The sequence below is a fragment of the Ambystoma mexicanum genome, chromosome 11 (assembly GCF_040938575.1).
Source record: "Ambystoma mexicanum isolate Mex_15411 chromosome 11, UKY_AmexF1_1, whole genome shotgun sequence".
In the NCBI taxonomy this organism is placed as follows: Eukaryota; Metazoa; Chordata; class Amphibia; order Caudata; family Ambystomatidae; genus Ambystoma; species Ambystoma mexicanum.
In genome coordinates, this window is record NC_090934.1 from 846473760 (window position 1) to 846496451 (window position 22692).

The 22692-nt window shown below is 46.7% G+C and overlaps 1 protein-coding gene across 1 annotated transcript in view; it reads left to right on the top strand.

The window, feature by feature from the left end:
• LOC138503810 (3-galactosyl-N-acetylglucosaminide 4-alpha-L-fucosyltransferase FUT3-like) overlaps positions 1-22692 on the top strand; it is a 562965-nt gene that overhangs the window by 304150 nt on the left and 236123 nt on the right. The window contains exon 2 of the mRNA XM_069623824.1: positions 15750-15889. The gene's annotated coding sequence lies outside the window, so the exon portion shown is untranslated. The remainder of the gene's footprint in view (positions 1-15749; positions 15890-22692) is intronic.

A 22692-nucleotide genomic window follows, 5' to 3' on the forward strand; every position in this document is an offset into this window, starting at 1 on the left:
TATGGAAATTAGATGGGAAAAGAAACCCGTTTAATTGAAGTTTCATTATAAAACCTAGAAATGAACCATTAAGAAGGTTAGAGAGATACAGTGCGGACACGGTGCAGTGAGCCAGTGCCAGACAGTTAGGGAGTGATGCATTATGGAAGAGAATTTTTATTAACACTAGCGACAGACAGTCTTCAACAGCACCAAGACACTGCCCAAGATGGCGATCACTCAGCAGTGATGGCCCTCACTGGCAAACGTGGGTGTCATCCACTTACTGGCAGGTGCTAGTGACGGAGCCCGGCACCACATAGCGCCATACCGGCCTGCATATGTTCAACATGGCGGATGGGTTAGAACCCTGGAGCACACCACATAGCACAGGGAGCAGTCAGGCCTGCTGGATCCATTCTGTAATGTAAGGATCGAATGCACCCACATATGAAGGATGAAAAACAATCCAGGACAAGTCTCCCCAGTTCCATCGAGTGGATAGGATAGAAGGAAGAGCCGAGTGGTTCACTAAGAGCCTGAGGGGCGCGTGCAAAGAGGCGACAGCCCATCACAGTGTGCCTGGCATCAAGCACTCGCAGCGCGGGTGTCTCTCTGCTACATCAAAGCGTGAACCCAGGTGGATAGGAGCTTAGAAACAAGTGAAAAGAAAGATGCTTTTGCAGTTGCCATGTTGCAGAGGTCTCAAGGACTTTACCAATAAACAAGAAATATTAGGCTGGTGATAGGGCAGTGGCTTGCAAGTGGTGCTAAGCTGATTCGCTGAGAAGAAAATAACTTGAGGCTTGCAATGAGGAAGGGTATCAAACCTGCAATGTGTGTAATGGAGGTCAATCTGCAAGTCCACAGTTTCCTGTTAACTGAACCGCAGAAGTGGGGGAGTCTACAATGACTCCTTATGGGAATGCCGGACGAACATACGCGCCCTTAGCAGTTAAAGGGCTAGCACACAGTATTACCAAGTATAACAAAATTAATTATGACCTTTAAAATGTAAAGTAGTGGAAATAGAGCCAAGCAACCTAGCCAGTATCACAGATTCCAAAACCAGTGTTGTTGCAAGGAACCAGAGTTGAGGTTTGCTGGATTGCAAAAACGAATCACAAGAAAACGTTCACTGAGCACTGTATTGTATTCGTTATTTATATAGCTCTCTTTCCCCGTTTGTAGGGGCTCAATGCGCTTTGTGGTTGGAACGCCCTCGTGACCGCAGTCAATGTGTAGGAGGTTCTAAGAGCTTAGATTAAGAGATGCTCGTGTGCATTTCTGGCCAGTTTAGGTCTTAGGTGGCTGGCCAGGCTCCAGTCAGCAGCCCAGAGGTCAGGCATGTGGGTGGGCGCTGTTGGTGGTTTAGGAAAGAGTGCTATTGCTGAAGATTGGATGTATGCCCAGCTATACCAAATTCTATTTTCATTGGTAGCCGCTCTATGCTGGTGGCAGAGGTGCTGAGGTACATCAGCGGTTTCAGTGTGGACGCCATGTGCGCTGCTTGACCGGAATGGCAGAGCTGCATTCTATGGTGCATGGATGGATGGCCGTGCCGGTGGCCTGTGTCCGCAGACATGGTGTAAGGTATAGTTACCGTATGCTTTGATGTAGCTCGGCTGCAGCGTTCTTTTTCTTTGTCCAATGTGGACGGCATGGTCTTGTTATTCATGGTCTCTATTTCTAGCTGACAGTGCTTCGGCGAGAACAAATCCGCATCCCCGTTCCCCCCTCTCACTCCATCTATGCGTATACTTATCAGAGAGCAAAAAAGTAGTCAAAGCAGTAAGAGACCATCTCACTTTAGGGAGTTTCAACTTGAAAATATTGTATGTCCAGTGGGCAGGTAAGTTATAGAAGATGAGTGTCTAGCTCTATGTCTAACGGTATCTTCTGAAAGACTGCACGCCCCCGCCCACCAGAAAGATGTTGGTGTTTGTCTTTGCCCCCATCTTCTTGTTGGTGATAAGGATGGACATCAGGAAATTGCCATAGAGGGTGCCACGCAGTGTGCACACAGACAGCTTGCCCAGCCTATCGCCCATTTGACCCAATCCCTGCGGAGAAGCACTTCACGCAGCCAGGAGGAGCCTCCAGCCGTCTAAAGGACTCTGCTTTCATCTGCACTGTGAATAGGTCTCCTGCTAGGATAGGATCACAATGGGATGCTGATTTTGAATAGCAGCACTGTCGCCACCGGCCACGGGGGAACTGGGAACCATTTTTGGGCAGAGGGTCGTGGAGAGAAGAAGAAAATGGGATAGGAGCAGTGAGTGAAACGGAGCAGAGGAGTTGTAAAGGGTCAATGGGTTGGGAGGGGAGAAATGGGCGCAGTGTCTACTGAACGATTTACTGGATTAAGGAACCTGTGGCTGTGAATGGGCGGGTCCAGATCAGGAAGTACATGGGCCTCAAAAGGCAGCATTGTGTGTTAAAGGTCTGAAGACAGAGGGGCCGATGGGAAATTGGGGCAGGAAGGGGAATGCAGATCCCAAAGGTGAGAAGCTTCTGCAGGTCAGCAGAGAGGGGCCAGCATGTGTGTATGGAAGAGTGGAGGGGCCTGCAGGGGGCAGCTGCCCAGTGCAAATAGCACCATTGAAGCAATGGGAAAGGATTTCAGCTCAGATCCTTGTGAGTGACCGGATAAAGGCCCTATTAATGAGGAATGTTTGCTCCTCTCTCTCTACACTTCTCTGCCACAGCTTCATGAAGCAATTATCCCTTTTTCCACTTTCCTCTTGATTGTCTTGAATCCTGTATGTACGCTGCTGCTTCAGATTTCTGTCCCCACATCACCACCCTTTCCAGGAAAATAACAGTGAATAACGGTAAAATGATGGGGCTCAGGCCTCATACAGTTGATTGTCCTTGTATTTGCTTGACAGGCGTGTTGTCCTGTTGGATTTCCCGGGCATTTCCTATTCTGGTTCAGGCACCCTCCTAACACCTTACTTTGCTGGAGTTTAGTCTTCTCTTTCCAAAGTGTCTTGCATGCATGCCAACCGTATCCATTCCATCCGAGGGAGGCACATAATCCAGTCCTGCTTTTAATGTTGCATTCTGGGACTTGTAGTCCCGGAGTTACTCATTATCATTCCATAGCTACAAGTCCCAGAATGCAAAGTTAAAACGAGGACTGGATCAGCACGTCCCAAATAGAGTGGATAATGTTGACATGTATGTGGTTTGTGTTTCATATTCCATGTTCCTGCCTTCGTTAAATCTTGTCCCTTGTTCCTCCCAACTTTTAGTGCCTTTGTCTCTGTGACCAATAACCCTGATAGTGCATTCCACATTGTTCTGTCCATGTATTTGGGCAACTTTTCTGCATTCTGTTTGTTTCCGCCACGCATTACATCGCTGAATCAGTCTGTCTTTGTGGGCTTGTTGCACCTTCCCTAAGTTGGCGTCATTTGTTTTCCTCTCCTGGCATCACGCGCTTCTCCCTGCCTGCGCTGCTGCTCTTGTTCCCACCCTCTAATCGTGTTATGAGTTGGGACATGCAGTACTGTGTTGCTGAGGAAAGAAGGCGGTGTTTGTGGTGTTCTAGCCATCCTATCCTGCTGTGGAAGGAAGGAGTGATGCTAGTTGCCAGTCCGAGTCATTTGGTGGGCAGGTAGGGCGCTTAGGACTGCTTCCTGGCATCCGGCGCAGGAGATGCCAGATGCCTCAATGGAGTGCTTAATGAACATGGTCGTGTGTTCTTACAACCACAGTTTCCCTCGGGCTAGCAGAGGGCCACTCGGACGAGCTGCATGCCACCTGCCTGCATTTACACTTTCCTCGCCGCAAGTACACATTGACTGAACAGTGTGTTGCAATTTCGGAAGGGACGTGTTCTCTGTGAAACACCTCCCTGAAGAACTGCACGGTTGCCATGTTTGGAATGGTTTCCAGCAGTTTCCTCTAGTCTCAAGAGTACTTTTGGGAACCCCTCGGCAGTGGTGCGGGTCTATCAGTAAGTCGTTGGCAGACTTGGCAATGCTCAACATGTATCTTGGTCAGTGGTTTCCTCGAGCGCCATTAGTAGCAGTCTTCTTTGGGAGGCTTTTCCACAAATGTCCGCTTTAGGCCTCAGCGGCATTTGACTCATTTTCTCCACAGTCCCAGCGACAACGGCATGTGACGCTACCTTCAGAACTTTACAGACCAAGGAAGTAAAATGTGGACTGAACCACTTGAAAGGATTGCGAGAGTGGGGCAATCCACATGTAGGCTCTATGACTGCTTGCTGAAATCAGTCATGTGACTCCTCATGATCAAAGAAGTTCTTTCGGGTCCTCAGGATTTACATACGCACCAATCAGCACGTTTGCAGCCCCTTAGCCACTGCTTAGCCATTTTGTTTACCTCGGACCAGCCCGCATTGGGTCTGGAAAAGGTTATCTCACTCGTACCTGTTTTTGTCTCACCATGCTTAGTTATAACTGTAATAGGACAACTAAGACTTTTGATATTTATATACCAAAGAATTAAAAAAATGGGTATTCCCCTGTGTGTAACCATGCTCTATCCGAATCCGACTACTATGCATTGCCTTTTCAGTGATGCCATCAGCCAGTAACGTTACCCAACAGTGGTCTACTAATGTTTTTAGTTTTTTCTATTTCTTTTGCGCTAGCACCACCTCTGTGCCAAAACAATGCTACAGGTAAAAAGAGTGAGAGAAAGAGGTGGTAGGAAGCTCGATTCTCTGGGGCCAGATTACAGAAACGTTGCACCGGTGCAAGTGCAAAGTTGCACAGCATTAGCACTAGGGCAATGCTTGCCCTAGTGCTAAAAAACACTGGGACATATTAGGAAACCATTGCATTGTGGCAGGTGTAGTTTGGCATGGTATAACCACCAGGGCAAACAACGTGCGCGCCTGCGGAATACTGTGACACGACAGAACTCTAGAATGGAACGACCAAGGGCATGGGGGGTGAGCGAGCGGAGACCGTTGGAGAGAGGACAGAGGAAGAAGCAGGGCTTGCAATCATAACCCCTTACATGTTATATATTTGTATTTCATTTAATTAATTAATATTCTTACCTACAACAAAGCGTTCGAGCCCTGGTACTTTGCCCGATACTAGCCATAGCGACTGGCAATACTTGTGACATGAAATGGCCTCAGTACCAGCGGCGATATAAAGGAAAGGGCCCTCCTCTACTTAGTTCTTAAACGTGAGGTTCAGATGATCAAAACATAGTAAGACATAACAATGAGGACTGGCTCAGTTGTCATGTTTCTGCTTCACACCAGAACGTGGAATTATATATGCACTTTCCTACTGAAAAAGCAAGCAATATTCAGGTATTCGACAGTAGCTATTGGAAGACATTTCCCCTTGTTAGATCCCATTGCCATTTTATTTATACAAAACTATTCTCAGCGCACGCGCATATTCCATAAAATAATTTTTAGACCACGTTTTACATAGAATAGAAAAGCATGGCTTAAAAAAATGACCATATTAAAAAAACCTCTGATGTTGACATAACGTGCACACTGCACATATTTCGAATAATCAGTTTCATCAAAACATCTGTGATGAGAGTAAATTCCCTGCACAAAGAACCTCAATTGAACCATTTTGAGCGAATAAAATGTGCAATGAAAATACGTGTCGACACACTGTGTTTCAGACATAACGAGAGATAACATTGAGACGAAAGGGTGCAGGCAGGCTCGGACTGGCGTATATAGGGCAATAGGGCAAAAACACAAAATGCTAGTGTGGGGCAGTTTTTTGGGTCAAAGTGGGCCACTTTTTTTTGGCCAATATGGGCCAGTTTGAAGAGTTACTTCACAATGAGGTAATGCGTTTTGACCATTGTTGCTGAATAACTATTCTTTAAATTGCACAATTGCATCACATTTTATCAAAAAACTCCCCCTTGGGTACTATTCAAAAAGTCTGTCAGAAAAGGAATGAATTGCCATTTGCAACTGTGGGCCTCTTTTTCATTGGTGCCCAAAACATTTGTATGGCCCAGTCCGACCCTGGGTGCTGGACTTCTGAAAACATACAGATGCCCTCACAAGAAATCACATGGCAAAGGACAACTAATGTGATGATATATTTTAGCAATCCCATAGATAGACATCCTCCCACAGTGCAAGCAAAGCGATTTCTATCTTAGCCTGTCTCTTTCAGCAACTTAGTTTCGAACTAAGGGCCTGCACTGTGGTTCTTTCCGAGTGTTTGTAAGTTGCAAAAAGAGTAATGTGATGTTTTCGATTAATGAATGTTGGCTATTTCATGTTTGTGTGTTTGTTCCCAACCAGTTTCTACCATTGTGTGGCTTGCTCTGGGGCTTTTTTGCATTGGAAGAGGGTTATTCTGGACTTTTTTCGTAGGGGCTTTGGGCTTGTGCCTTCAGACCTACCAACACAAGAGCACGAGCACAGGTGTCAAGGCTTGAAACGAAAGCAGGCATGTTCGTGATCAGCGAACACGAAGCACAGGAACTAGCCTTGAGAAGGAGCCCATCTAGCCGCAATCCTTAGAATGATATCTGAAGACCAACAATCCTTTTGTACAGTGTCTAAACAGTTCCATTTGCGTAGATATTTCATTCTCATGATGAAAGCCTATATGAAGTATGCAACTGAAGTATTCAGTTTCCCACTTCTAGGTGTAATTGAAGATACACTATGCGATTATACCGGATGAATGGTAAATGCATAATCTGCATAGTGATAAAATTCATTGGCAAATAAACTGTCCGACACCAGCATAAAATTTGCCTAGACAAGAACGGCGTTATATCCTCTGCAATTCCAACATGCAGAGGAGTGAAACAGGGGTGCCCACTGGCACCGGCTTTGTTCTTTGCTTACACCGGTGACCTAAAAGAATCTGACTTAGAAGTACGAGCATTCCCACCAAAGATGAACAAAACTTTGATCACACGTTTACTGTATGCCGACGATCTGATACTACTTGACTACACCCCAGTCGGCCTCCTCAATTGAATAGCTTACTTCAATATGCACAAAAAACAACCCAGAAATTAATGGAAAAAAACGAAGTTTGTGATCCTGGAAAAATCAAAGAGGAAAAAAGAGAAAATTCACCTAACTTTGAACGGAATGTCGATCGAAAAAGTCGAAGAATTCAAATATTTGGGTGTCATGTTAGACAGTTCAAGAACTGACACAGCAATGCAAGAAGCACTTAAGGCAAAAGTAAAACAATTAGCAACACGAGGCAAGGCTATAGATCGAAAATACGGTCGATACTCGGCAGTGCCTGTCCTGGAATTCTACAAAAGAAAAGTGGTTCCATCATTAACCTATGGAGCAGAAGCATGCCCAAACATCCCATCGAACACCTGGCCAAAACTCGAAGCTTCATTTTGGAGGAAGGTTTTGTCATTGCCAAACTCACCACCAGTTGCTTCAATCTGTCGCAAACTCAGCCTATTTTCACTCCAGGGCTCAGTTAGATACACAACACTTATGCTCTACAGAAAGTGCCGGATGGCAGGAGTCCCCTTGGTTTATAACTTGATAAATCAAGAACTGGAGAATTCCAACAGTAAGTCATTTTGCCTATGGAAAACTAACATCAAGTCTCTTGAGTCTATTGAATGTGATGAAGACATGCTCTTAAACAATCCAGTGAGAATCCAAAATAAACTGAAACAGTTAGACTGGATAGATACATTAGAGGCAGCAGCAAATAACAAACTGACTATCCACTTGCCAACAAACACAAAGAAAATAATGAACTACAGCCACACATCAACACATTTCCGTGCAGACAGGGAAAATACTTTTTACTAAGAGCCCGCCTAAACTTACTTCCCACTAATGAAATCTTGTCAGTTAGAGGACTTTCAAGCACTAACAGCTGTCGATTTTGTACCATTCTCAACGAAAAAAAACATTTGTCATCTATTGCTGCACTGCCCAGGTAACCAAAAGATTAGAGCCAGATATCTGGAGCTGATTTTGTCGACCTTCGCTCTAATGGACAAACCAACATGCTGGGCCAAACTGATTGGAGGTGACACTATGAAGTGGCTGTTAGCTACTCATAAAATACTGAACCACATCGACTTTCCAGGCAAACTGCTGGTTGATAAACACGTGCTTACCCTTTAGATTTCAAGACAAAACCTACTACTCAGTGAGAAATGTGGAACTTTTCACTCAACATTTTTTACTTAACTTTTTCAGTGTCTCTTCTTCTTTTGTAAAAAATCTTTAAGATTATATACAAATAAAAAAAAATAATAATAAACTGTTATTGGTACATTTTTGGGAGGATCTCCTTAGCGCAGTGGTCTTGGAATTGTCAACAGAAAGGATTCTTAGTGTTTCTTAGTTTAAACAGCATATTGCATACTTACTAGCCATATTTCATTTTGGTTGGCTTTGGCACATTTGGTTATCATAGCGCCACCTATATACCAAAACACTGCTAGGGGTAAAAGACAAAGGGATGTTAGGAACTCCATCTCTGCACCACCACACTTAACACCATCACACCTCATCCCTACACCACCCACTGCACATTACTCCCTTCCCTAACACACCCCCATACCAACCCATCATTCCACACCTCAACACCACACTCCATAACACCACAAGCCCACACGACCTCCCATTGTACACCTTCACAAATCGCACGCCAAACCACCACACCCCCCCACTCCTCACCAACATTCTAAATCCCCCACTCGAACACACACCACTCTTAAAAGCATGCCGCTACGACTGCCCTACACTCCCCAACTGCACTCTACTCACTTCCCCCAGTGCCCCAACCCTTATTCTTCCCTCACACCAGTTCAGCCCTTCCCCCACAATCAATTCCTCACTTCTCTTTAACCCGCACCATCCTCCCTCACCTCTCTACAGTCCCACCCTACTGCACACTTCTGTTGCATACCCTTCTATATCTCCACACACCCTCGCCTATCCCCTCTCTAACCCCATTATGCTCTCCCAGCCCCAGTCTATCCCTGCCAACACTACCCACCCCCTTCCTTGCCTCCCGCTACTCACCCACCCATCACCCCTGCCCATCCCCGACAAACTTCTCATCTTATATCATCCCCACACTACCCCACCTCTATCTACCCCCACCTTCCTAACCCATCTATGTTATCCATCCTTCTTTACCCATCCTACACCCACCCACCCACCCTACAGAACCCCTGCTTGTCTTCACCAAACGAACTCGGCTCACCTCTGCATATCCCCACAAACCCTGGCTCATCCATGCCTCCCATGCTTACCCTTGCCTACCTCCCACCTTAGCTCACCCCATCTCCCTTCCACCTTAGCTCACCTGGGCACCCGCCACTTTAGGTCACCCTTAAAATACCATGCTTACCTCAAAATTCCCAAACATACTGTTTTATGGCAAGTGACGTTAGTAATAGACGTAGTAGAAAAACAGCTCTTCCCTATCTATTAATGATGTTATTTATCTGCAAGCACTAATTTGCAGACATGTTTGGAATCAATGGCTATTTAGAACACAAGTATTTACTGAATTCCTCTTACCTATAAATGTAAAATGCAGTAAACAACAAATGCCAAAACGAATGGCATTGGCAATGCTGGTTTGTTTGGGAGGTTTTATGAATACCCCTTCCCTATTTCATTTTGTTTTCTGTTCTGTATAATGTCTGTATCCCTGCTGCTTTGAAGAGGTACTCCTGTGAATTTGCATCTTCATAAACACCACAAAATGAAGGCACGACCGAGGCAGAAGGTCTTCAGTTGAAGTCCTCGATCAGACATTCAGACATGCATCTATTCGTCAGTAGAACGTGCTGGTAGAAAAGGTCGCTTGATACAGAATAGTGTTTTGACTAATCTATCTCAAACGCTGGTAATGGTGTCCATCTAGGCAGAGCTGGCAAGTTTTCAGTTTGTGTATGTGTGATGCACGTGCTTGCAATAGGCTTATGTATGACATTTCAATATTTTTTGTACGACATTGATACTTGAAGGGGCTTTGCCAGTAGCTTCCTGATGTCAACAATGCAAACAGAATGTGGCCGAGAGCAGCTGGTTTTCTGGCTTTGTGGCAGCAGACATAAGAAGCGGGAGCCCCAGGATGCATATAAGGACTATGAAGGACATCTTGGAGAAGGAAATGCTAGTGATGAACAGCAGGTGGCTTCAGCATGAGCATAGCAAAACAAAAGAGGTGATGGCTGAAAGGTTTGGAATTAATCTTAACCTCTGGCATTGCTCTCGGCAACCTTCCAAACCATTGTTCTTCACCTTCCAACCCACTACAGAAGGGGAAAGACCATATGCATATAAGGATTGGTCCCACCCTCAAAGGGACAGTCCAGCCCGAACTGCTTGGTCACATCCCTTCTGCACGAGAACACAAGCATCTCCAAACATGTTTCGGCTATGTTGGGCCTCATCAGGGAGGAAAGATGCCCAGAGCAGTGCCAGTGGTTCAAATTAATTCAGAACCTTCCACCCATCACTTTTATGGTTTCAATTTGTCTCCGTATGTGAGATTCGGTATGCCCAGACATGGGTAGCTTGATTGCTGCACCATAGAGAACCAAGGTGCACCTCACTGATGAGGCCCAACAAGGCTGAAAAATGTCTGGGGTTGCTTGCGTTTCCGGAAAGAGGAGATCTGGCCTGGCAGTTCAGGCAGGAATTCTCCCGTTGCTGGCAGTACCTGACTGATTTGCATATGGTTGGACCCCTTTTGCAATGGCACAGATGGGCTACAAAATCAGGTAATAAAATTGCAGCAAAAATGTTGCTGGTAAAACAAAATCGGGCAAAAATGCAGTGGTTTGACCCAGTAAAAGTGTACCTCATTACACCATTTAAGGGGAGCAGGGGTTGCGGGGGTGTCCCCTGCATCCTTTACATGATTGTGGCACAAAAAAACACAGCATTTTTGCCACGATATTTTGTATTCACGGCCATTTGTGCTGTGATATTAAGACATGGAACCGCCTATGTCTGGTGGATCATCCTACGACCAATAATTGGGCATAGGGCCTGCAGAAATGGGCTCCTGAGGGAACCTGGGCACCTCATTAAATAGAAAGGCCCTCCCTTGGGCATGCTCCCAGGCAGGCAATTGTCAAAACTATGAGGATTGACCAGTGGGAATAACTGGCAAGAATGGAAACGTGTGTCAGAGCTGGCAGGTTTTAACTTTCTGTATGTTTGACAATTACATGCATGTAGTGGGTGTATAGAGGCATCTTCATGGTTATTTTGAGTGACACATGAGCAAGCTTGGGCCAAAGAAGGCTGATGCCACAGCTGAACCTAATGTGGTGGACAGCAGACAGCAGCTGGTTTCATGAGTGTCGGGGCAAGGGAAACTAGCAGAGAGATCACAAGATTAAAGATAAGGGCTATGGAAGGACGTTGCACGGTAGGAAAGACTGCTAATGAACAGAAGATATTTAGAAGATGAGCTACACATCCAAGTTTATTATTGCCTCTTCTGTGGCACCTCTCTTATGCATACATGCCAACCCTCCCGATTTAGGCGGAAGACTCCAGATTTTGTTTAATCAAGCATTTTACTATTTTTTTTACTTTCTCCCTCCTAAAAAAGTTCTAACCCCAATGCAATCCAACAGGGAAACCACCACCGGGTGTGGCTGTTAAAGCATATACTCCTTCTGCTTCATGGTCGCTCCTTACATGTGCCTGGCTAGTGGGAGCCCAGAGAAGCTAAGCTCCCATGCTTCTGTGCATGAGGCCTTGTCACAAGGTTAAAACCACCCTATTGCAATGCCTCATTCTTGATTTCTTAGCAGTATGTAAGTTGTACTAGGTATGATATGATATGGCATTTGTAACGCGCCTATACACAAGGGTTGTCAGCAATCGATGGTGCCTGCTGTATAGAAATGATGTGACAATCTCTTGAAACAAAAGTTTTTTCCGTATGTTAAAACTGTAGTTTTTCAATAAAATAAAATAAAAAATAAAATAGAATACTACACAAGGGTTTCAAGGCGCGATGAGGCAAGGAAGGAGGACAGGGACAACGATCTTACTACGCCAAATGACATTGAGATCGTGCAAGTGCAGGGGGGGGGAGGGGAAAAGTGCAAAGGGAAAGGGGAGGAGGCAGTGCTGTATATGGGATCAAAACAATAAAAAGAAGTGCGGCCAGCAGGTGGCCGGTGCAAGGGTAAGTGCAGATAGCAGGTGTCAAAAAGTGCAGGTAGGGGGACTGTAGGGTTACAGATACAGACCCAAGTGCATGGGTTTCCGGAAGGCAGTGCAGGTGTGCAACTGGACGGGTAGGGACATTGGCCTGAAATCAGAGGGTAGCCAGGTGACCAGTACAGTATCAGACAGGAAATCAGCAGGGGAGAGGAAGAGAGAAGGCAGAAGCAAAGAGGAAGGTCTTGAGGTGCTTCCGGAACCAGAGATGGTTCTCCTCAAGTTTCAGAGAGGCAGGAAGGCTGTTCCAGAGGGAGGCCCCAGCCAAAGAAAGATCTACCATCAGCTCATTGCTTGGAGAAGCAACTGACCCTGGGGGAGTTGGAGGTGCGAAGAGCTTGATTAGGAAGGTATTTATGAAGAGAGAGTTGGAGGTATTGAGGACCCAGGCCCCACATGGCCTTGTGGACAATGCAGAGGGTCTTGAACTTAATCCTTGCAGCCACTGGGATCCAATGCAGAGATTTCAGTGCTGGAGAGATACGATCCCTGGACTTGAGGCCAAGGACAAGTCTTGCAGTCCTGTTCTGGATGAGTTGCAGAGGGCGGAGAGTAGAAGCAGGCAGATTTAGAAAGAGGCTGTTGCAGTAGTCCAGCCTAGAGAGAACCAGATCTCTAGAGACAGTGAGCTTCTGGGGGAAGGAGCGGAAAGGAAGAATACCTCAGAGGAGATGCAGTTGGTAGTTTAACTTCTTAGAGAAGTCAGAGATGTGAGGAGAAAAGGAGAGTGTGGAATCAAAGATGACCCAAAGGTTCTTAGCCTCATAGGTGGGAGCAGGAAGAGGGCCAATGGAGGCCGGCCAGAGAGTGACAGGATAGAAGGGTGCAGGTTTGCCGATGAGGAGAATATCCATCTTCCTGACATTAAGGCAGAGATCGTTGGCGGCACACCACTCCTGGATAGCAGACACAGTCAGAGATGAGAGAAGGAGAAGAGGCGGCAGAGGGGAGCCTGAAAACGAGCTGAGTGTCATCCGCATAACACTGAAAGTTGGAGCAGAGAGCTGCAATGCGGTGGGCAAGAGGTGCCAGGTATTGGTTGAACAGCCAGGGAGAGAGGTTAGACCCCTGGGGAACACCACAGGTAGAGAGTGAGATAGAGGAAAGGAAGGACCCATGTTGGAACGGGGAGGGTCGATCAGAGAGGAACAAGATCAGCCAGGGCAGGGCCTGATCGGTGATACCCAGGTCATCACGGAGAAGACTGAGCAGGATGGCACGGCAGAAGAGAGATCGAGTAAGATGAGGACAGAGGGGAGATTAGAATCAAGGTCAGAGAGGAGGTCTTCACGGATGTTCAGGAGAGCAGTTTCTGTGCTTCTGGCTGCTCTGACGCCAGACTGATGGTCATGGAGACAACCAACAGAGTCAGTGCGAAGATTAAGCTGGGAGATGGCCAGCTTTAATAGGAGTTTGCCCAGGAAAGGAGCGATGGAGATCAGGCGATAGCCGGGCAGGAGGGGTCGGCTGAGGGTTTCTTGAGAAGAGGGTGCACAAGAGAGTGCTTCAGGGGGGAAGGGAAGGCTCCACTGGTGAAGGAGTGGTTGCAGTAGCCAAGTCTTGCATTTGGCCCAAGTTGTACTTCGTAGCCATATCTTGCATTTGACCTTAGTTGTAGTAGGTAGCCATATCTTGCATTTGACCTTAGTTGTAGTAGGTAGCCATATCTTGCATTTTGGGGCAAGGAAATGTGTTATAATAAACATATTGGGAAGAAGAGCAATGCATCTCATTTTGATAGCTCTGTGAAGATTAGCCTTGCCTCACATTTAGATAGAATTGTGAAGCTGTACCACTGAGAAGAACTTTGAGAAAATCCAATGTACTAACCACCCCGCTCCTGTTCCCCTCCTACACACATCTGTTGTACTATACATTCCCATGGGCTAGCCAGATTACACACAAATAAACCTAACATAACTAACACTCGCATACAACAAATAATCCAGACATTGGGCCTCACCCTTATGAATACAACAAGCCAGTGCACACAATCAGCCCATCTGCAACTCAACACACACACACGCACACACCAGTTTCTCCTGGTTCTGGACCTATCCTATATCGCTTACACTCACTAACCAACCTTGTCCCCTTTCTTGCAGAGCCATGTGAGCGCCTTCAGACTGCCCCTGGGTGGTAGCAGTGGGCGGTATGAATGAGGGCAGGCGCAATCCAACGAGGGTAGTTTGTAACAGAGGAAATTATGGCATGGAAAATTAGAAGATTTGCCAGACAGCTGATGTTATGAAATTGCGAGGGAAGGCTGCCATTTGTGATGACTGGTTTGGCAGCATCTTTTTGTTTTGCTAATTGCTATTTGTGAAGAGGACGTTTTAAGTTATAATTGTCTCCTGAAGGCGTTTTGCACAAACAAGTAAAACCCGAAAAGGGCTTGGTTCTGTAGGCATGCTGTGCTAGGGACATGGCCTGGTTGTTTTAGGGGGTGGGGCTGATGGTGGATAAAGGGTCAGTGCTTAAATTTGTTAAAAAAAAAAATAAGTGCCGTGGCTCGGTTATTATTATTTTCTATTTTCTAACACGCACATTACACTTTCGGGATGGACAGCTCCCTGCCCACTGTTGCCCCCACCCACGCCTCCTCCTCGTGCTGTCAACATATGTGGGGCTAAAGCTGTAACTCCCACCAGGTTATTGTGGTTGACGGTTGTGCTCACTAAGGCAGAAGTGTGATTTACACATGCCAATCAACATACACATAAAATACCGTACTCGTGTCTTGACATGAAATACATGTAAACATTCATCATTTACATGTTGCTCTGTTTCTATAGGTGTTTATTATGTGGCTGGCAGTTAAAATAATAAAGTTGCCAAAACACCACATCATTATAAAACTGTACCTGAGACAATAGGTGCCTGGGCACAGAAATAAGTACCAGGGCTGAGCCCTGGCAAACACTCCCACTCATTAAGCATTGTACAGGGCTAATGTGAGGATGGGGTCGGTGTTAGGGATGGATCTAGTGTTTCGATTGCTTGGTTTAGTTACAGGGCTGGTTTGTGGTCTGATAAAACAGTTATTGTGTGACCTGTGCTTGGGTCAGTGAAACTGATGCATGCAAAGTTTAGTAAACAACAAATGTTACTATTATTCAATTTCAATGGAACTCATTGTGGCCAACCGAGTGGCCCGAGCTAAAATAGCAGTCATGGATTTCATAGTACCATTACAGGGGACAGTGTAATTGCGGGGCTGCAGGAGCCATTACTGGGGCAGGTCCTTGGGCAAATGCCACTGCTGGTGCCAAGTTTGGGGTGGGGTTATTGCTGCAGTCAGTTCTAGGGTGGGACTTGGGCCCCATCCGAATTGAGAGGCTAGTCTCTTATCCTGCCATCTGCACAATAGAATGCTTTATAGACTGGAGGTCTGGCGTATCGCACAAGATTCATGTGACCTACAGAACACGCATATAATGTTTGCATGCACTCTTTCCACTTGTTTGATGGCCTCTTCTACCCTTCATGTGTCTGACCTTCATTTTGACTCTGGTCGATGCTATGCTGTGGATTTCTTTTTTATTGACCTACTTCTCACTTTTTGTTTTCTCCCTTTGTCCAGGGCCTAATCAGCATATGTAGGGAGCCTCTTTGGAAGTGGCATCACCTTAGCAAGAACCACAGCCCTTCGTGCCTTCCTTCAAGAACAGGAGTTCTCTTGAGCTGATGGGCACACATCCGTGAGTGGGAAAATCTGAAGTGGTAGGTGGATGATGTGCTCCCAATAAGCTCAGGGGGGGAGATGGCTTTGTCCGTAGCATGAGGGTGGGTTTCATGAAGCAAGAGGGAAGGCCTCTGCCTGACTGCAATTCTTGAAGTTTTCCAAATAAAATATTGCACATGGAAACCATGAAGCTCAAGCAATATTAGATGGTAGAGTGGGATGTATACATGTTTTAATCTAATTATGCAAAGGTGCTTCCACCAGGAGGTAACTGGTGAGTATTCAATTCAATGTCTCCAGAGCTTTGGTTGTCTCTAGGCTGGACTACTGAAACAACCTCTTCCTCAATCTGCCTCTTTCCCCCTTCGCCCCCTTCAACTAATCCAGAATAGGGCTGCAAGACTTATCCTTGACCTCAAGACCAGGGACCACATCTCTCCAGCACTAAACTCTCTCCACTGGCTCCCAGTGACAGCAAGGATCAAATTCAAGACCCTCTGCATCAACCACAAGGCTGTCAGGTGCCTGGGACCTCACTACATCCAGCTTTCTCTGCCCAAATACCTCCCTGGTAGAGTTATTCAGTCCTCTAGCTCCAACTCTTTGCAGATGAAATGTTTCTCCAAACAGAGAGTGGAGGTAGGTCTCTTTCTGGAGCATGTGCCTCCCTCAGACTTGTGGCGCATCTCCTATAGTTCTGGAAACTGCTAAAGACTTTCATTTTCGCCTCCTCCTTCCCTCTCTCCCTCCCATACTAATATCCTTCTGCCACTGTGACTGGTGCCTGGTCCCTTATGTGTCTTATAGAGTGCAGGCCCTTCTCGACCAGTTTACCCCAGCACCTATAATCATCACTTACCTTCTGGTACCCTCCCTGGACTAGCCTGAATCTAGTCCACCCTGTCCATTGCACTAGTTTCCCTTTCCCCTTGTTCCCCCTGGCACTTGCCCTCCATGGCTCCCATTATTACTTGCTCTACCCCTTGAACCCTTCCTCCTGCACTTCTCCCCCTTCCCTCATCCCAGTCCTTCCGCCATTTCCTTCACCCTTCCCTGAAAATATTGTCACTGCACTTGCACAGTCAGAATGCCACAAGGCCTAGTATGACCATTACGGTTGTTATTCTCCCCTGTCCCCTTCTCCCATTTTCTGTCTTGTGGCACCTGGAAACACTTGTGTATAGGCGCCTAACAAATGTCCAATAAAAACATTTAAGAAATGTTACCCGTAAGAACATCCTGTTAAATACATTTGAGCCGAGCATCAAGCTGTTCCACCTATTCAAGGCTATGATTGGCAGAGAAATTTCTAGAGGCTCTCTCCCAATCAAAAATGTATGATTTGTGAGGTTTACTAAAGATGCATCTGTCGCGTTCTTTCATGCTCTTTAACGGAAGAACGAGGATGAGGGTACCGTCCGGGCAAGTGACTGAAGCCATGATGGTATTTGGGGCAGCTAGACATTAAGTTCCATGTTTGGAATTTGAGTAACCCTAATATGGTACCCGAAAGAATGCCTTCCATAGGCTTCTACACACCTTTTTGCACAAACGTAAGCTTTGTTTGTGCAAAGCAAGCGCAGCCTTCTAGTAAGCAGGTCAAGTGCCTCAGGACTCTTTACTCCAATCCCACTCTGTGAAAGGGAGGGGCCTCGGTGTAACAAACTTTGTTGCCATTGTTTTACCATCTTGTCAGAAATATGCAATTGGTACAATTCCTGCCTGTGCACAACACCCACACTCACACGTAGACTTGCACCATCAGGTTACGGGGAGTGCAGCTTCCTCCCTGCTCCCACCTGAACTATCAATGTAATCAATCGGGTGGTAATTCAAATATCTTGGAATACCTATCCGATGGCGCATGCCAGTCACCCATGCAAGACTCTCTACACTGCACGCGGGGCAAGCAACATAGGAAACATGCATGCTACATGGTCATTTGGTTACCCCACTGAGGTAAATCTGGCAGAAGAGTTCGAGGCGGATGGGAAGGTGGAACCCCACTTGACAATACTTGGCCTGCAGTCCAGCTATGGACTAGGGACCATGTTTTTTTCGAATGCCCTTTGTCAGAGGATGTGGAAGACAGAGGATGAACGCTGCATTCTCCTGGTCTTGCTTCTCCTTTTTTCCCTCCCTTGGGGATATGTTTGCACTGGATCAGGTAGATTCATGATGGAATTGTGGTTAATTGTAATGGGTTATTTATAACACGCTTAATACCCAGAGGTTTCTAAGTGCGGACCCAAGGATCGAACCTGAGTTGCTCCGCCTTGTCTTGCATTCAAGACAAGCATGTTGCCCCTGAGTTTGGGGATCCACATGGCTGCACAGTATTTCATTGTGTAAATGGGTGCATGCTACTTCTCTGTAACTTCTTCCCTTAGATGGAACTGTTCCATGGGAGCAATTGGTGCACACAGACCCACCACATACCGGTTTAATATATGAATATATGTAGGTTTATATATATATAGATATATACTCACACACACACACACACACACACACACACACACATGGAAGCAGCCTTTGTTCAGAAAGGTAAGTACTATCACAATTTGCAAGCAGAAAGTAAAACAAATGCAATACTTCTGGTAAGTAAGCCACAGTGTAAAAGACGTATAGCATGGCAGTATGCAATTCAAAGGTAAGTAAGAATTTTGTAGCACTTGTAAATTATTCTGTTTCAGGAATAATTGTTACACTACCAACACAAGGTCAGTTATTTGGCAATCTTTTCACTGGGCCTAGGATTCAGGAGTCCTTCCCTATCTAGTCCTGAGTCTCTTTCAGGGTCAGATGGGAGGTCAACAAGGCAGGCACAAGCTGTAGAAAAGCAGAGTTAATGTGGACATTTTCAGCAAGTAACAATTTTTGTGGGTAAAAGGGTTCAAGGACTTCATAGAAGGCTCTCTGCATGCATTACAACGTTAGGCATGGGCGAACATCAATGGGTTAACTCCCAACCACACAAATTATCCCCTAGCCACAGAGGAGTGACACAATGACTCTATACAAGAATTACGTCGAGTCTCACAGTACCTAAGCAGTGAAGAAGATGATGCAGGTGGACACCCTCCCAATGCAGCAGCTACAGAGCCCCGGTCTCTGGATTCGTCAGACGAAAGAATGGACACTCGAAGGGATTCTGCAGCAGCAGGCTTGTGAAAAGGATCCCTGAAAGTAATCTTTGTTGCTTCTCACAGCTCTTTGGGTTTGGCACCCTTTTCAGGATACCAGATCAGAACAGTTGTCATCTGAACAATTCACCTCACTTTCTTGACCCAGCACTCTGATGAGGACTTCAAAAAGTGGAATCTTGCCTCTGGAGGTCCAGAAGGAGTTCACCAAAGTTTCAGAGAGATTTGTTCTTCCAAAGACGATGCACTGCACTCAGGCTCGCTGTCCCAGGGTATTGGTGGTTGCAGCCCAGGAAGGTCAGAGCTTGTCGTGGGATGCTGAAAATGCAGGTCTGATGACTGATTGGCCCCACCAGTCCAAGGGAAGAAGATGTCCTCTTTGGGCCTTCTCTGTTGCATGGAAGAAATGGTCAGCACAGCAGCGGTCATTCAGCAGGTATATCCGGTCGCCGGAAGTAGCTACATGCATCTTTCTCCTTGGGATTCAGTTACAGTGGAGTGGCGGCCTTGTCTTCAGCCTCTGGATCCAAGCCATTAATCCAGGAACCCAGCCAATCAGCACTCATGCTACATTCAAAGTCAAACTAGGACCCCACATCCGAGGGACCATGAAAAAGCATGCGCACAAGAAATGGCATAAATAGAATAGTCACCATTTTCGCTGCTACGTTCACTCCTCCTTCTGCACCTTTGGCTGTCTCACACCCCAACACAGCCCTTTCTAACCTTCATCTCTCTATCTTTAACACTCTTCATGTCCTTTCCTATGTTGTAAGGATCTGTCTAAAGCCCAAATCCAAGTGCAACTCTTGGTAGGATTCACACCTCGTCACCCTTAAACGCAAGTCTAGGGTGGCTAAGAGGAAGTGGAGGGTATAGGCACACCCCCTGACAAACTGACCTGCCACCTGATCCAAAGGCAATACAGACTCTGCGGAAGCTAACATCTTGGCCGAACTCTTCAAAATCTGCCAAGAGTTGGCCAATCCTGCTGCAGTTTCAACCTCTCCTGTTCCCTCCCAGGCCATCTGCATGGCCGTGGCTTCTGATTTCATCACTAAAACACAGGACATCCTGTCCACCTTCTCGTCTTCTATCTCCTCCTCCTCCTCCTCCTCCTCCTCCTCCTCCACTCCTGGCCCACCTGTCGCCATCCCTTCTCCTCCTTTCTCCTCCTTTCCCTTCTTCACCCCATACGATGAAGCCCTCTGCTGATCCTTCCTCTCTGGCTAACTATCGCCCGATCTCCATCACTCCTTTCCTGGGAAAACATTTGGAAAAGCTGGCCATCTCCCAGCTTAATCTGCATGCTGAATCTGTTGGTTTGTCTCCACAACCACCAGTCTGGCTTCAGATCTTCCAGAAGCACGGAAACTGCTCCCGTGAACACCCGTGAAGACCTGCTCTCTAACCTTCCTTTTGTCCTCATTCTCTTCAATCTTTCTTCTGCTTTTGATACAGTCAACCATGCCATCCTGCTCAATCACCTCCATGATAGCCTGGGTATCACTGATCAGGCCCTGGCCTGACTGACTTCCTTCCTCACTGACTGACACTCTCAGGTCCAACTGAGGTCTTTCCTCTCTTCTAGCTCTCTCTCTACATATGGTGTTCCCCAGGGGTCTAACCTTTCTCCCTGGGTTTTCAACCATTACCTGGCACCTCTTGCCTGCTGCATCGCATCTTTCTACTCCAACTGTCAGTGTTATGCAGATGACACCCAGATCTCATTCAGCCTCCTATCAGCCGCCTCTTCCTCTTCTCTCATACCAGACTCTCAGTCTGCATTTCAAGAATGGTGTGCAACTAATGATCTCTGTCTTAATGCCAGTAAGACAGAGATCCACCTCATCGGAACATCAGCTCCCTCCTTTCCTCTCGCTCTCTGGCCGCCCACTCTGGGCCATCTTCCTGCTCCTACCTGTGAGGCTAAGAACCTTGGTGTCATCTTCGACTCCACCCTCTCCTTCTCTCCTCAAGTCTGTAAGAAGTAAATCTATCACCTGCACCTCCTTAGAGGTATTCTTCCTTTCCTCGTTTTCCCCAGAAGCTCACTGTCTCCAGAGCTCTGGTCCTCTCTAGGCTGGATACTGCAACACCTCTTTCTAAATCTGCCTGCCTCGACTCTCTGACCTCTACAACCTATCCAAAACAGGACTGTAAGACTTGGCCTTGGCCTCAGGCCCAAGAATCATATCTCTCCAGCTCTGAAATTTCTTCACCGGCTCCCTGTGGCAGCAAGGATCAAGTTCAATACCCTTTTCATCATCCACAAGGCTTTCTGGGGCCTGAGTCCGCACTAGCCTCAACTCTCTATTCCTAAACATCTTCCTTCTCGAGATCTCCGCTCATCCACTTCCAACTCGCTGAAGGTCAGGCGCTTTTCCAAGCAGAGAGTTTGGGTCACATCTCTCTCTCCGGCTGGGGCCTCCCTCTGGAAAAGCCAAACTTGAGCAGAACCACCTCCGGTTCCGGAAGCAACGTGAGACCTTCCTTTTCGCTTCCGCTTTCTCTCTTCCTCTCCCCTGCTGATGTCCCGAATGCTCCACGCGCTGGTCATCTTGCTACCCTCTGAACTCGTGTCCTGCCTCCTGCATTTCCAGTTGGCATTGCACTGCCTCCGGGCTCCCCCGGCACTTATAGTCTGTATTTGCAAGCCTAAAGTCCCTTCTCTCTGCACTTATGAGCCACCCGCTAGCTGCACTTATTGAGTTACCTGCACTTCTCCCCTTCCACTTCCCTGCACTTCCGTGATCTGAATGATACAAGGCCTTGTAAGAGTGTTGTTTTTGTCCTCCCTCTGTTTCCCCCTCCTTGTTGCGCCTTTAAAAACTTGTGTACACAGGCGTGTTATAAATGCCATATCATATCGCGTGTTCGAGATTTGGGAGAAAAAAAATCTCTCATCTTAATGAAGGTAGATTTAAACAAAAAAAAATGTGCTTCCTCTGCCCCATCACCTTAAAAATGTAATGCCATTAAAGAACATTCTAGTAGACTGACTGACAGCGTCCCATCCCCCCCTCCATCAATGGCGGCTCGATCCTCTCCCCAAACCTCCTGATTTGGTTCTTCAGATCCCTCCATCCTATTCTGACCGTCTACCATATGCCTCAGAGGCCACCTTTCATTCCCTTCGGCATGAGTGTCTTTGCCCTTTTGGCCACCTTACCAATTCCTGCCTGATGTTCGGCCCTTGTCGGATAATTTTCCTATGCCACCATAACCTTTCAAGATAAGCAGTGTACTTTTCCATTCCAATGCTCCTTTCTTGCTAAGCACTTTTGGCCAGATTCAACTACGCCCCGATCTGGCATCCTTCCCGATGCCCATAAAATCATTCCCCAGGTGGTGTTCATTGAAGGTGTTGGTATTTTTAGGAAGAGATCTCACATGCTAAGCAATCACCCCTCACCTGTGGCCAGTCTGCACGCACCATTTTGAATCCCACCAGGGCCAACTCAGCCCCTCATCATGAAAATCCACCTCCCTCCCCATACCATAGGAACTGCATTCCAAGCCCTGCACACGACACAGTGATCTGCCTGCCGCTCAAATGCCAAAAATGAGTCCAGGAAGAAAGGGGTTTCTCTGCCCCCAACACTATGTGGAAGCAGAAGCGTCAATACCAACTTCATACCGGGGCACCTCCTGCTGACCCCGCCCATATGTCTCTTCAAACCCTTTGGGAGCTC